Raw genomic sequence first — 10161 nt, 5'->3', positions numbered from 1 at the left:
TGTAAGTGTACTTTGTGTAATATTTTTTTTGGGATTCGTGGATGTTTTTTTTGTCGGTATATGTTTACTACTGGGTCTGAGGTGGCGGTAGAAATGTAAGCGTTAGGTGTATTTTGAGTGGCGGTAAATAAACTCTAAATACCAGAGTGCGTAACAAACCCGCGTTAGGAGCCTCTAACGCTGGTTTTCACGGCTAACGCCGAACTCCAAATCTAGGCCTAAGTGTCTCCAATAGGATGCCTCCACAGCCTTAATCCATCAAATAGTTGCCACTTACCATGTGAACGTGTCTTTGTATGGTTTTCAAGGTCAGTACATTTGAAAGACAATGCCAGACATGATCCCATTGGTATTCTTCACTTTCAATCTTGGATTCTTCACTTTCAGTCTGGGAATTCTTCACTTTCAGTCTTCGAATTCTTCACTTTCAGTCTTCGAATTCTTCACTTTCAGTCTTTAGATGAAGTCATCTCCCTAATGGCAGAAAAAGTATTATTAAAAATATTGTGTGTGAATCAGTTCTGTACCCCTCTCCCACCCCCCATTTCTGAATCAATTTCTGTCACTAGCTTACTAAGCGTGTGTAGCATCTTGTGTTATGTTCTATCAATCAAGTGTGAAGATGAGTCATATTGAGCAGAACGAACCTCTGTGTGACTTTGAATCTAACTTTGAACCATAGTCATGCTAGAGGATAGTCATGCTAGAGGATAGTCATGCTAGAGGATCCCTTTCTGAGTATTTAAATTTTAAGTAATGTGTAAACTAAATACTAGTTTTGTAAAATGTATGCCATATGATGTATTTTTGTGTAAAATTCCTGCCAGCCACAGTCCATACATTTATACTTACCAGGTGATGTTGTTTTTAAAAACAAGGTGGCAAAGACTCGCTACAGGACCCAATGACCAGAGCATCACCTATATTAATAAATGAAAAAAATTGTTAGCATTTGATGAACAATCCTAACATGTTTGCACAATTCTCTACTTGTTATTTCCCTAGAGTTCACATCTATTGACAATACTCCAATCTAACTTCTATTATTTACCGTCTGAAGTGGCGGTTGATGATGTCTGCTCTGACATTGAGCCCCTCGTCCCGGAATGGCCCCTCTAGAATAGGATCGTCCTCCTCATCTCTGAGGAGGTTTTGGGGTGCCTGGACGGCTTGCAGCATCCCAGCCTGCTGTACAATATTATGTAGGACGCTACAGGCTACAACAATCTTAGCCACCTTCTGAGGGCTGTACTGGAGGGCTCCTCCCGACCTGTCAAGGCACCAGAATCTCATTTTAAGGAGCCCAAACATTCTCTCGACCACAGCCCTGGTTCTCTTGTGTGCCCTATTGTAGCGCTCCTGAGCTTCATCAGTAGGGTTACGTAACGACGTAATGAGCCAAGGCCGGCTCATGTAACCAGAATCACCTATAAATTATGAACAGAACACAATTAAAATTTAATCCACAAAAATTTAAGTATATTAAACAAATATATTTGTGTACACGATAATCCAATAACACATGTTTAAATTTAAAAAAAGAAATCTAGTTCAATCTTATTCTCTATCTGAGCATTTCAGCTAAGACATGCTACATATGCGTATTTCGCATAAACCAGAGCTTTGCTAAAATACAACCTAAATGGTTAAATTGCCTTTTCAAGCTGCCCATTTCAGCTAAAACATGCTACATATCTGCTTGGAGCTAAAACTAGACATTTGCGGAAAGAGACAATGACATGGTTAAATTGCATTTGCTATCTGAGCATTTCAGCTAAGACATGCTACATATGCGTATTTCGCATAAACCAGAGCTTTGCTAAAATACAACCTAAATGGTTAAATTGCATTTTCAAGCTGCCCATTTCAGCTAAAACATGCTACATATCTGCTTGGAGCTAAAACTAGACATTTGCGGAAAGAGACAATGACATGGTTAAATTGCATTTGCTATCTGAGCATTTCAGCTAAGACATGCTACATATGCGTATTTTGCATAAACCAGAGCTTTGCTAAAATACAACCTAAATGGTTAAATTGCATTTTCAAGCTGCCCATTTCAGCTAAAACATGCTACATATCTGCTTGGAGCTAAAACTAGACATTTGCGGAAAGAGACAATGACATGGTTAAATTGCATTTGCTATCTGAGCATTTCAGCTAAGACATGCTACATATGCGTACTTCGCATAAACCAGAGCTTTGCTAAAATACAAACTAAATGGTTAAATTGCATTTTCAAGCTGCCCATTTCAGCTAAAACATGCTACATATCTGCTTGGAGCTAAAACTAGACATTTGCGGAAAGAGACAATGACATGGTTAAATTGCATTTGCTATCAGAGCATTTCAGCTAAGACATGCTACATATGCGTATTTCGCATAAACCAGAGCTTTGCTAAAATTTTAAAAAAATGGTTAAATTGCATTTTCAATCTGCCCATTTAAGGTAAGACATGCTACATATCTGCTTGGAGCTAAAACTAGACATTTGAGAAAATAGACAATGACATGGTTAAATTGCATTCTCTATCTAAGCATTTAAGGTAAGACATGCTACATATCTGTTTTGCACTAAAACTAGACATTTGCGGAAAGAGACAATGACATGGTTAAATTGCATCCTATAGCTGCACATTACACTAACAGTTTAAGAGTACAGTAGCAATTGTCTAACTAATTAACCATGTTGTGCACAAATACTCACCAAAGAGATACCCAGGGGGCATTTGTCTTTCCTCAAACTGCCGCCACAGGGAGGACAGAGATAGAATGCGGGCATCATGACAAACCCCCCCAAAATTCGCACACACTTGCATAATCCTAAACCTTGCGTCACAAACATACTGCACGTTGAGGCTATGAAAATGTTTGCGACTTCGGAAGGGCAAGTCATCAGCTGGAGCACGCAGCGCAATGTGGGTACAATCAATTGCTCCCAAGACATTGGGCAATTCAGCAATAGCAAAGAATTCCCGCTTCAGGCGCCTCCAATTACCATAATTCTGTGGGAATCCTATGTAGTGCTTACTGATACGTACCATGGCGTCCAGAAAGTTATCAAACACCCCAGAGAATGTACCTTGAGACAGGCCATGCATGTACATCTCTCCTGCTTGAAAACTCCTGGAGGCCAGGACGTATATACAACTTAGCATCTTAGTGATGCCGGGGACAGCAGTCCTTATTCTTATATGTGGCTCCAGATGAGGTCTAAGAACATCGTAAAGGCCAATGAGCTGTTCGCGATTGAGCCTATACTTGTCATAAACCTCGAAGTCGCTCATGTTTTCCAAGGTGGGTCTTACCCTGTATACACGAGGACCTTGAACCAGATGAGCCCTTTGTCTCACTCGGAGCCGCCGAGGCTGCCTGATTCTATCAACCGCTACTTGGCCAACAGCACCACCAGCAGCGTCTACCAGATCTTCGTCATCCATATTTGCCAAGCTTAGCAGCACGAAGCCAAACAGCAGAGCAAACACAGCTCAAGGAGTAACAAGGTATGCAAAAACACACAAGCGAATTGATACAATGTCGATCACCATGGACGCTTTGGCCATGTTGTTTGGGGGATTTATAGTTAAATTAGTCCAATGGTAGTGAGTTTGTAATGATTGCTAATTGTATTCACTTGTTTGTATGTGAGCGGCGCGAATGCTTTCAAAGTGGGCGGTTTTTTAGGTGTTTGCTGAAATGTTGTTTTCCCCCCAATGAATCTCAATGTGAAAGTGTAAAATATCACACATACAGTGCATGTTTGTAATGTTTGTTCATATGCGTAATAAATATTTATTAAACTCGATCTTATAGTAAAAAGCACACGTCCACGCTAACGTGAATGAAAGTGCATAGTTGTGTATAATGTGCATAGAATGTGATCGATCAATGTTGCTGCAATATTGTTTGTAAATGATAAAGTAACAGCTGCCATCTGTAGTATTGTATATATAAGTGATTAGCGAGATGTCAATATTGTACGCGTCCCTTTAAAATCGCACTAATACTGAAGAACTTCCGGCTGTCATCTGTAGTATTGTATATATAAGTGATTGGCGAGATGTAAATATTGTATGCGTCCCTTTCAAATCGCACTAATACTGAAGAACTTCCGGCTGTCATCTGTAGTATTGTATATATAAGTGATTGGCGAGATGTAAATATTGTATGCGTCCCTTTCAAATCGCACTAATACTGAAGAACTTCCGGCTGTCATCTGTAGTATTGTATATATAAGTGATTAGCGAGATGTCAATATTTTATGCGTCCCATTAAAATCACACTAATACTGAAGAACTTCCGTCTGTTATCTGTAGTATTGTATATATAAGTGATTTGCGAGCTGACAATATTTAGTACGCATCCCTTTAAAATCGCCATAATAATGATGTTCCAAACTGTTGTTTACGTATATGTTGTATTGAGTGCTAAAGATCTGAAAGGGGCGGTACAGTCGTAAAGCTGTAATGTGTATGGTTGAATCTTCTAATGACGTCATCATATTATTAACCTGACTGTGTAGTTATGAAATCCTCATTGTGTTGTTGTATTTGACTACATTGTTATTGTGTGCTGAATAAAATATAAATGTGTGCTTTGTGGTTGCGTGATGCGTGTTATGTACATATACGTATATATTGTGATTGTGTCCCACATATTCTGACTTCTCTAAAGCGGTCTAGCATTGTTGTTCCTTCCCATAAAGTGACAGCTGTAATCTGTTGTAATGATGTTCTTATTGTATGTAATTCCTAATGGTTTATTGTGATGGAATCATGATGTTAAAAGTACAGTAAAATTCATATTTTCTGTTTCGTGATTCCTAGAGAGAATGTAATGTGTATTTTCCCCAAACATTTGAATGCACATGTATGAGTGAATGGTAAAAGTAATGTATGTGCATCCATGACTGATCATGTGTTAAGCCTATGTAGATATGCAGTTGCTGCAAGCCTATGAGTTGAATAAATGAAATGCAATAATAAAGGTAAATGAGAGGTGTTTCCCATTGTCTACTGTTTGTGAATCCTGAAATGTTTTAATTATTTTTGTGTCCGTTTAAATGTGATGTAATTGTTGTAAATGTTTGTTGATTTGTAGTTGATGTAATGTAAATGAATGAAACAATTTAATGTTGTTGTGAATTTGCCATAAGTAAACTCCATAAGTCCACCATAGGGAAATAGCCATTTCTTGATCTATTTGTCAAAGCTGGGTCTAACGCAGAAAAGCATGAGTTATTTTCTGAATTCTAGCGCTGGTATTTAGAGTTTTTTTGTCTACGATTTTTGCGTGCATTAGGGAAATCTGTCTGTCACGTGCACGAGCACATCTTCCCCATGGAAATCAATGGAGGCTCAAAATTTGTGAGTAAATAAAATTCAAGACTAGTTTTGAGCGTAAAGTAAGTGACGTCATGGTCTTGTGTGAAAAAGTAGATAAATCGTGTTTATTTCTTAATAAAAAAATTCTTTGTGTATGTAATGTAGTGTATATTGTTTGTATGCATCGATGAGTGTATGTTTGTGATAATATCATTAGTTAGATGTAGCTATATGAGTGTATTTTCCAGTCTGTCAATGTAAGTCAATGGCAAAATGGATTTGTGTTGAGTTTTTTTCTAACACCCGAGATCTCGCAACTTTGATCTTTTCTATTTTGATGAAAAAATATTACATATGAAAAATAAATATAGTGTAGTGTTTGTGTGAGTGTAAGTGTACTTTGTGTAATATTTGTTTTGTGATTCGTGGATGTTTATTTTGTCGGTAGATGTTAACTCCAGGGTCTGATCTGTCGGTAGAGATTTGTGCATTCGGAGATTTTGGAGTGTCGGTAAGTGAACTCAAAATACCAGCGGGCGGTAAAAACCAGCGTTAGAAGCCCTATACGCTGGTTTTGACGGCTAACGCCAAACTCTAAATCTAGGCGAATATGTTTAAAGAGGAAGAATAATTGGGGACTAGAAAATCTTCCCATTTAGGTGCCGGGATTATACTTTCAGGGATCATTTCTATAGGTTTTGTTTGGAGAAATGTGCTTGAAAGTGAACAAACTTGCTTTCCATGATGATGAGCTTGAGTGTTTTCTCTTCAGTTTGAAGACTGTAAGCGATGCTGTTTTAAAGCAGCTTTTGTTTACTATAGATGACTGTTCCACTTTTTCTATAGAAGTCTTGACGAGAGAAAACACACTCTGGGTGGCTAATATACTCTTTTTTTAAAAGAAAAGCTTTATTTAAGAGATTCATTTTCAAGAAATTGTATGTTAATAAACATCAAATTAATTTTTGTGGGATATCAGGAAATATTACAAAATCACTTGAGGAGCAGCTATGGACCTATAAAAAAAATTGGTTCTCATTTTATAAAGAGATTTATATTCCAAACACTGAGCATCTGAAACATTGACAAATTGATACAGGCTATGTCTAGAGGCAATATTTATTATTCTCTCATATTTACAAGTCATTTTCATATTTTTCTAAAGTATATAGCCAATTTAAAGTTTCTTGTCAAATTCTATAAAAACATTCCAGAATTTTATTTTTTTTAGGAGAAAAGTGGCAAACAAGAGAAATGATACTACCATGTCAATAGAAAATATAGCAGTAACTTTTTAGAAACTTGTTGGAATTACAAATCAATTTTTTTAAAACTTGACTACTTCATAAGTGACATTTAAATAATTTGATTTATCATAGGTTAAAATAAAATAATTCAGAACAAAAATATTAAAGGGTTCAATCTGAAATTATCATATAATTTCTGTTATCTTGATGAATATTTGCATTTGACCATTTGTATTGCTTCTTATACGACTCAGTTGGTATGTTAGTATTACATTTAAGAACTTTAAATATTGTAGAACAAGTTTTAAAAGGAGTAACTTTTTTAAATTATTAGATGAGAAAATTGAAATATACCCTCAAAATATTTTTAAAGAGGAAGAATAATTGGGGACTAGAAAATCTTCAGATTTACGTGCCAGGATTATACTTTCAGGGATCATATGTTTAGGTTTGGTTTGGAGAAATGTGCTTGAAAGTGAACAAATGTGCTTTCCGTGATGATGATGATGATGATGATGATGATGATGATGATGATGATAATAATGAGTTTGAGTGTTTTCTCTTCATTTTGAAGACTGTAAACAATGCTGTTGTTTACTTTTGATGACTGTTCCACTTTTTTTTTAACAAGTGTTTTTATTGATTTTAAGCTTAAGTTATACAGCATTAGTCAATAAAACAAACATTAAACCAACAAATGAAATATTAAAAGTTGACAATAGTTTTCGTCTTAGTCACATCAAATGACATAGGTACAAGGATGCTATAAATATAGGCATCATAAGTTTGCAAAAAAGGAGTTTATAGGTACAAACATAATTCCATCATGCAACCATTGGGTCTGTTGTTAGTGAGGGGGGTGTAGGGATAGAGGGCTTCCTAAATTTGTCCATTATGTAAGAGTCCCATAGAATTGTAATTTCTAGGTACACGTCTTTACGTCTAGTTTTCATGTAGTGGTATTCCTCTAAGATTAAAACGTTTTGACATTGGTCAATCCATTGTGCTAAGGAAGGAGTTGTAGACGTTTTCCAATTCTTGACTTTCAGTGTTTTTGCACTATTAATTAGAATATGTAGTAATTTAGTTTGGAAAGTGGTACGTTTTTTAGGAGTGAGGTTAAATAGCCACAAATGGGGATCTTCAGTCATTTTGGGCCTAAAAGAGATGTTGTTTCCTTTATTTCTTTTGTCCAGAAGGAGGCGATGGCTGGGCATTGCCACCATATGTGCGACATTGTTCCCATCTGGGAATGACACCTCCAGCATAGATTACTAATTTTACTAAATAATTTGTAACATCTGGCTGGAGTGAGATACCATCTATGCATTAATTTAATATTCATTTCAAGCATTCTACTGGAGATGGAGGTCTTAGTAATGTTGGAAAATATCCATTTAATTTCTAACGGGGTAATATCTATTCCAAGTTCATGTTCCCATCTATCCATATAGTAAGGGGATTGACCCAAGTATTGATTTTGCAGAAGGGCGTACATATGTGATAAAGCGTGGTTTATTGGTATATGTTTACTACATAAAGTTTCAAATTGGTTAAGTGGTCTCATTATGTTTTTCCTATCTGGGTGACTAGTTATGTATGAGTGGCACTGGTATAACTTGAACCAGTCTTGTAAAAAGGTAAGCCCTTTTCTTTTAGCTCATCGACAGTGAACCATCTTTGTTCATTGCCTAGATGGTAAGCCATTAGGGATCTATGATTTTTTTTGGCTGAGTATCCAATATGTCCCATCCCAGGGGTAATATCTTGGTTATCGGTAAGAGGGGTTAGAGGAGAAGTTTTACTAGAGAGGAGGGGGTATGCTTTTAGTATTTTTTCCCACATAATATAAGTTTCCTGTATGATTGCATTGCCAGTTGGTGATATTAGTTTATTGGTTTTTGGCCCCCAGCACAAGGCACCAAGGTGTGCGTAACCCGTTAAGTCATGTTCTAGGCGGACCCATGCCTTTTGGTCGTAATTTGAAAACCAGCCCAGTATCCTCTGTAGGAAAATTGACTGTCTATATCTAATTAAGTTAGGGACTCCCAACCCTCCCTGTTTAAAGGTTAGACTCATGATGTGCTTATTAATTCTTGCAGGTTTTTTATTCCAAATATAGTCTAGAATTCGTTTCTGCAGGGTATTGAGAAAAGAGGAAGGAAGGGGGATTGGTAGAGTTTGTAGAAGATATAGAATTTTTGGTAGGATATTCATTTTGAAAGCATTTATTCTCCCTAGCCATGATATATTACGAGAGCGCCAAGAGGACATGTCAGCTATCAGACTGTTCCACTTTTTGTATAGAAGTGTTGGCGAGAGAAAACACACGCTGAGTGGCTAATATACAAATTTTCAAAAGAAAAGCTTTATTTAAGAGATTTAATTTCAAGAAATTGTATGTCAGTAAACATCAAATTAATTTTTGTGGAATATCAAGAAATAGTACAAAATCACTTGAGGAGCAGCTATGGACCTATAAAAAAATTAAATAATTTGGTTTTCATTTTATAAAGAGATTTATATTCCAAACACTGAACATCTGAAACATTGACAAATTGATACAGGCTATGTCTAGAGGCGATATTTATTATTCTCTCATATTTACAAGTCATTTTCATATTTTTCTAAAGTATATAGCCAATTTAAAGTTTCTTGTCAAATTCTATAAAAGCATTCCAGAATATTATTTTTTTTAGGAGAAAAGTGGCAAACAAGAGAAATGATACTACCATGTCAATACATAATATAGCAGTAACTTTTTATAAACCTGTTGTTTGGAATAACAAATCAATTTTTTTTTTAAACTTGACTACTTCATAAGTGACATTTTAATATTTTGATTTATCATAATTTAAAATAAAACAAATCAGAACAAAAATATTAAAGGGTTCAATCTGAAATTATCATATCATTTTTTTTTATCTTGATGAATATTTTAATTTGACCATATTTTTTTTTATTTTAAATCTTTTTATTAATTTTCAAAGTTTACAACATTGTGGCAAAAATATTGAAAACATACTGATATAGATAAAATTGAGCATAGATAAGAAAAATAAACATGAAATAACATCAAAGGTCTCTTTAAGCAGGTCTGTCTCTGTAGGAGAGACGGATATTCTGAGTTAAAGTCCATTAAGTCAGGTGTGAGACCAGGGACAAAAGACAATAGAAGACTCTCCATCTAGTATTAAACATATAACATAAAAAACATAACAGTTGTCAATAGATATGTATGGTAACGAACAGCAACAGAGATGGGTGGAGGGAAGTGGAGGCAGGGAAAGAGAGGAAGGGGAGGGAAATCGACTAAAGAGTGGTGCATTTTGAATTGTAGAAGTATATTCCCGAGGAGAAGAGGTTATTTAGGGTTTTTTAGTTCATCTTTGTTCCCAGATAAAGATGATGTCCAAAATGACATCAGATTTACCCTGGAAGCTATAATGTAGTTTCTCGAGTGAGAGGACATGATCAACCTCGTGAATCCACATTTGAGGTGTAGCTTTTTCCAGAACCTAGGAAGTGCTTTGCGCAATTTATCATACATTGTAGTAATTTTCTGGGATATTGACAGCTAAGGCTTGGGA

At 35.9% G+C, this 10161-nt stretch overlaps 1 non-coding gene across 1 annotated transcript; it reads left to right on the top strand.

Moving 5' to 3' along the window:
- The first annotated feature begins 5988 nt into the window (after positions 1–5988).
- Positions 5989–6204, top strand: LOC128655093 (small nucleolar RNA U3). The gene has a single exon (XR_008401653.1). It is a non-coding gene; the product is annotated as a small nucleolar RNA U3 (small nucleolar RNA).
- Positions 6205–10161: the final 3957 nt, after the last annotated feature.

The sequence above is a fragment of the Bombina bombina genome, chromosome 3, assembly GCF_027579735.1.
Source record: "Bombina bombina isolate aBomBom1 chromosome 3, aBomBom1.pri, whole genome shotgun sequence".
Classification (NCBI taxonomy): Eukaryota; Metazoa; Chordata; class Amphibia; order Anura; family Bombinatoridae; genus Bombina; species Bombina bombina.
This window is presented reverse-complemented; position numbering and strand designations above follow the sequence as displayed.